This window comes from Lycium barbarum, chromosome 11 (genome assembly GCF_019175385.1).
Source record: "Lycium barbarum isolate Lr01 chromosome 11, ASM1917538v2, whole genome shotgun sequence".
In the NCBI taxonomy this organism is placed as follows: domain Eukaryota; kingdom Viridiplantae; phylum Streptophyta; class Magnoliopsida; order Solanales; family Solanaceae; genus Lycium; species Lycium barbarum.
The window spans coordinates 68,832,515-68,838,669 of NC_083347.1; the positions used below are offsets into that span (position 1 = coordinate 68,832,515).

Here is a 6,155-nt window from a genome sequence, read left to right on the forward strand (position 1 = left end):
AACCCCCTCTCGAAGTGCTACAAGACCCCACAAAGTCAGTTGAACATTCGAGGACGAATGTTCTAAAGGGGGGGGGGGGGGGGAGGATGTTATAGCCCGTATTTTGCACGTTTGGATATTTCAAAGTCGTGGTGGAAAGTTAAAGGCGAGACCATTTTCAAAAAAAAAATTGTGCACAAGTTAGTTATGAATATCATTTATGAATATTATTGGACGGAAATATTGAGAAAGGTTAAGGGCAAAAAGGAGAAATTTCAAAATGGTAAATGGTAATATTGAGGAAAGTCGAGGGGCAAAATGGGAATTTCACAAGGCATTCAAGAAAGTTCTTGAGGGACCAAAGTGTACATGGTAAGATATTAGGTCATCTTTTATTCTAAGAAAAATTCAAAAAAAAAAAGGGGGAATTCTCTAGAGAAAGAAAGGATGGCCAAGTGTCCACATTCTTACTTAAGGGGCCTAAGTGTATATATAAAGAAGTGGTGGCTAAAATGAAACAAGTAAGTCATCTTTTATTTAAGAGAATTCAAGAAAAAGGATGAAAGCTCTAGAAGAAGAAAAAAAAATGAATAAAGAGAGCATGTGCTTCTCACATGCTTGAAGAAGCCAAGTATATATATAGATAGGAGAGGTCATCTTTTTAAATCAAGAAGTTGTAGAGAAAGGAAACAAAAATTTAGAAGAAGAAGAAAGAGGAGGGGCCAATTCGGCCAAGAAGGAGGAGAAAGAGAAGACCAAAAATCTTGCCCCAAAAATTTATTTCTCATAGTATTTCTACTAATTCAAAGATGCTCTCCAACATGGTATAATTGTTGAAGCAAGAGAATTATTCTTTGGTGCAAAACTCCAACCTTAGCTAAGTTGAGAAGTTGTGAAGGAAAGGTAAGAATTCATCTCCTTGATTGTGCTATGAATGGTTTGGTATGTTGTAGTATGTGGGAAAGAATAGAATTCATAAGAAAATATGGATGTTGAAATTGTAGCCGAGCATGGTGTGTGTGTGGCCTCGTATGTGTTATTGAATCTAAGTATAATGAACTAAATTTATGTAGTAGGTTGGTTGTTGTTGTAATTCATGAAAAAAAAATGAAAATCCATGGAAATATGCATGATGTAGTTGTGGCCGACTAAGGGGCTGTTTTGGTAGCTATGGTAAATTGATTTTATTTGATATTCTAGTTGTTGTTAATGTGGATTCTATGATGAAAATGATGGTTTGGTAGTTTGAAATGAAGTCGTCGACGGGTAGATTGTTGATGTGGTTCTTGAAGTTAAAGGTAAGAAATGTGTTATTGATGTTTCATTTAATTTGGAAGGTTGCGGATTATGTTGTGGTAGTTGGTTGGAATCTAAACAAAACGTCGTTGAATTATGTGAAACGAGTTATTAATGTTAGAAGGTGTTTTGAGTAAAATTATTGAAATTTTTGGTATGATTGTTGGCATTGTGTTGATAGTTTGGCCGGGTTGAATTCCCGGATTGTTGTTGATTGAAATTGGCCAAGATAGATTCTTGGGGACGATGTATTTACAGGGGAAATGCTGCCGAAATTTCGGCAGACAAATGTTACTTTAAAATCCCACTTCTAAATGCTCTAATTAAGGTTTGGTAAATGTGACCAATTTGTAGATTTTGGTGAATTTGGAGCTTGAGTTTGGAGAAGCAAAAGGAGCGGAAAAGGTATGTAAGGCTTCACCCTTCCTTCTTTGGCATGTCTTAGACATAATAGGTCGAATACGAGCCTCGGGGACAACTCTATTCTCCGGAATCCGCGCCTAAAGTTTCCCTTTTTTCATTCAGTAGAATTGAATTAAAAAGTGTGCAAAATGTTGGAAGAATTTCCTAAACCTCTAGAACTCGCATAAATAGGACCCGACTACCCTAAAACCCTCACAAGTAACGCCATGACATGTAACATATGCAAATTTGGTACGCCGCCTCCTTTGATCCGAGGTGGGCCCAATGGTTCCCGGATTTACCTTATTGTTCCGCTTGACTTACTTTGAAGCTGAATCCAAAAGAAACCTTCGATCTTTATTCCATTACCAAATGACAAGTACTGTACCTATCCCAACGAGAATACTTCCATGACGATAATGATAACGATGATGTCAGAAAAGAGAATATGCCTATGATAAGTACGACAAGAATGATTCCACGACTAAGAGCCTTGAGCTAAAAATCCAATGTGAATATGAAAGTGTTATACTAGTTCTTGAACCTTAATTTTATTCCGTAGCTATGACACTAGTTTCTAAAAGACTTCAAAGCATATGAATTGACGGATATAATGCCCATGATTTCATTCTATGCTCTCTCTTAAGGCTATTTTCCGTTGGTAGTCTCGCCTTAAAATACTCGTTCCTTCAAGGTGAGACAAAGTGACCATGATTATTCCATAACGTAATCGGAGGTCACCGACCTTACGTCACTCCGATGGACACATGACTTTCTTTGGGCTCTCATGCATGCCAATCGTATGACATATGTATATGAATGTGAATATGTATATGTATATGTATATGGGGAAAGGGGAAGGGCCACTGTTATATCACCACCTGATTCAGCTGGATTTCGTCCCGGACGCGGGATGCTCGGACGCGGGATATGGGAGAGCCGGATACGGCGTCTGTATATGTGATATATATATAATATGTTGGGACACTGTTGGGGAGGGGGTGGGAGAGCCGATGTACTCGGCGTCTGTGAATGTAAATAAAGGACACCGTTTTCTGAAATGTTCTGTTTTCTGTACATGTAAATAAGAAGCACCGTTTTTCTGAAAAAGAAACTAAGCATGCATGGCATCCGCAGAAAGCATTCATATGTACAGGTTACTTCTGTTCCAAGATAAGCTCCATATGTCTATTCCGTTATTATTCATACTGCATATTCCTTTATTATGTCATTATTCATGCCTTACATACTCAGTACATTACTCGTACTGACCCCTCTTCTTCGGAGGCTGCGTTTCATGCCGCGCAGGTACTCCCAGATGATTAGAAGACCTTACTAAAGATGTTCCAGCGGAGATGGCGAACTCCACTTGTCCCGGAGAATTGCCAAGTCCAAGTATATGCTATGATGTTCTGTTCTATGTTAGAGACTTTGCAGACAAAGCAATGGGTATTGGGTTGTCAGTCTGTAAGCGGCTCCAGCAGCCGATATGCTATTATGTTTTATGTTACGAGTCTTACATGATGTAAGAGCTTACTTATGAAAAGAAAAAAAAAATATTGGAGAGCTTACTATGTATTTCTTTCTTTACTGATTCATGGGTTTCTATGCGTAACAAGATTTAGCGGGTTCGCCCGACTCCAGATATGGGGTCGGGTGCCCATCACACCCTAGTAAAGTCGGGGTGTGACAGCTAGAGCCTTACTTGAGAGACCGAGGTGAGCTCCTTGGATTTTGGATGGCTCCAGATTCCCCTAATTCTTTATTTTCTGTCTTCTTCAGTTCAGACAGTTTCCTATGTATTCAGACTATTTCATACTTTTAGTATTCCTTGTGTTATGGTGACATCAGATTTTGGGAAGGATTGTAATAACTATTTAAGTATTTCTATTTAAGATTGTTAAGACTTGAAAAGGACTTGTATGATTTATTCGCTTTTAGTATTTCCGCTTATTTTGGGCTATTAATGGTTGGTGTTGGCTTACTAGTACGGTGAGACTAGTGCCATCACGACTTAGTAATTTTGATCGTGACATAAACTATATCATGCTCGTAATTATTGCAAGATATATAAATGCATCAATTGCATAAATATATGTTACTCCAGGACCAATATAATTTTCTCCGTTCAACTTCTTTTAGCATATAATCTACTACTTTTAGAAACTCTTCAAGAGGTCCAATAATAAGTCATCAACTTGCACAATAATATGAAAGGTTCTGATTATCATAAAGAGACAAGGGTAAACATGATTATCTTTGTTTCATTCGTCAATGAATATTCACTAAGGTGATTAAATCACATTCACCTTACCTGATTTAATCGATACAAGCATTATGAACAAGTTCCCCAAGAACTTGTAATGTCTAGATTGCAGGTATTACACTTACCAAGATATATCATATCACTTGGTAATTATTTCTATGCCAGCATGCTTTAAGAGACGTAGAACTCTGATCCTCACAATCTTATACAGTATTGCTCGCATATTGTAGCAAAGATATCGTCGACGAGATATTATTTTGTATCAATTCGCAATTCGACATAACTTACTGAGATCTCATCACTTCATTATTTTCAGGTACCTGAACCTCTCATAAGGTTTATGAAGTGTTATGTCGTAGGCTCTTCAAGAGCAGATTGCCTCCTTATTATGATCAATTTGATCATTTGCTCCTCCCCTTTTTCAAGGATTATTACATTTAGAACCGATTGGTCTACCATGCTACATGCATGCTGTAGACTCTGTCCTTCAGGGACATTAGGAGCACTTTGCAGATGAAATATGAAATAGTCGGGTCAACAACTGCTTCCAGCATTTGACTTGAATTATATGAGGATCATACTGATGATAATTCACAACATATTTCTTAGTTTCATATTCTCAACCCCTTATGTTAGAAAAACTAACACATATCCCCATTTTCTTTGGGAAACCCATCTGTGTGAATCATGGTATATCCATTAATCATATACCGCATATCAAAAGTTATAAGATGGAAATATCTAGTTCCTGACCCTGAACCAATTATGAGGCGATAATTTATCATAATTTATTGGTCTGAAGCATACACGTGTCATTGTATGCAATATATCATATCTCATACCAACATCTGAAGCTCTATTCTCATAAGTAATAGTTTAGCTATATTATGGAGGCATCCAATGCCAAACCAGCTTACATATAAACCACCATTATCAAGATGAATTGTCTTGATTACATAATCTGTAAATTGTGCTTCCAACTCAATTATTTTGAGCAAGCAACTTCGTAAATGTCAAACTGCCAGTTGACAATAAACTTACATGTGACCGTCTCATATATGCATCTATTTAAGTCATCACATTACAGGTGAAGGGGCCCACATTCACCTTTCATATTTTCCAGAATTTCGGGGATTCAGTCCCAACATTAGCTGGTGTAATCGACTTATCATGAAAACAAGCAACACAAACAAATTTTTGAAGAATCTTCTAGTTCTTCAATATGTTTCGAATACTCAATTAGCACATCAGGTTTAAATCAGGACGACCAAAATGGTCTTGTCAACTGATAAAGTTATCTGTACCCGTAAACTTCAAGTCTACCATGACGAGTGCTATTTATTTTAGTAAACTTCTGATATTTAATTGCATGAAATTTTATGTCATAAACTTTTGAGTTATTGTGACATGTCATCCCATCATACTCAGGTAACGTATCACATACGTATTTCTTACCTGGTAACTTGAACATATTCAATCTTCCAATCACTTGTAGTCTCAATATGATAACCATTTTTCTAGCTAGTAAACTTCAGGTTTACTACAATTTATTTTTCGATCGTAACAATTATGATTTAGGATAAATGGTGCTATCATATATAACCTCTTCGAGAGACTTCAATTTCAGATATCTACTACTTCAGGAGTAGATTTCAAGAGTTCTACTACTTTGGAGTAGAATTCAGAGACTTACTACTTTGGGAGTAAGTTGCAGATTTTTACTACTTCGAGAGTAAACTGCAGAGTATTTACTACTTCAGGAGTAAATGATAAAATATTCAAAATATTTCTTCTCAAATACCTCTTTCGGAGGTGAGTCGTGATATCTTCCCAACCAAGTGCACGTTTGTATTGATAAGCTTTACTAAATATTTTCACATTCACTTCAGGGAATGGATCTATATTTATAGCTTTTATCAGAAGTTCTCATTCTTCATGAATGGAACACAATCATCTGAATGTGCCTTAAGCATATCAAATCGTGATAGCTCAGAACCACTTTTAAGATATTGCTACTTCAGGAGCAAATCGAGGCATACATGTGATGTAGAAAATTTTTCTCTAACACATCTTCGATTATAGCCACAGCAAAGCATAGGAAATATTGTCACTTCTGGCGACCATTTATTTCTTGCAAATTTTCATTTAGTCATTAAGGGATATGAAATTAACATCATAATCCTTCTTAACATTATTGTTCTTCAGGAACAAA

General features: G+C 36.6%; 1 long non-coding RNA gene across 1 annotated transcript; it reads left to right on the plus strand.

Annotated features, from left to right (window-relative positions):
• Positions 1 to 665: 665 nt before the first annotated feature.
• LOC132619123 (uncharacterized) lies at positions 666 to 3,170 on the plus strand. Its single transcript, XR_009574521.1, has 3 exons — positions 666 to 882; positions 1,630 to 1,680; positions 2,986 to 3,170. It is a non-coding gene; the product is annotated as an uncharacterized LOC132619123 (long non-coding RNA).
• Positions 3,171 to 6,155: the final 2,985 nt, after the last annotated feature.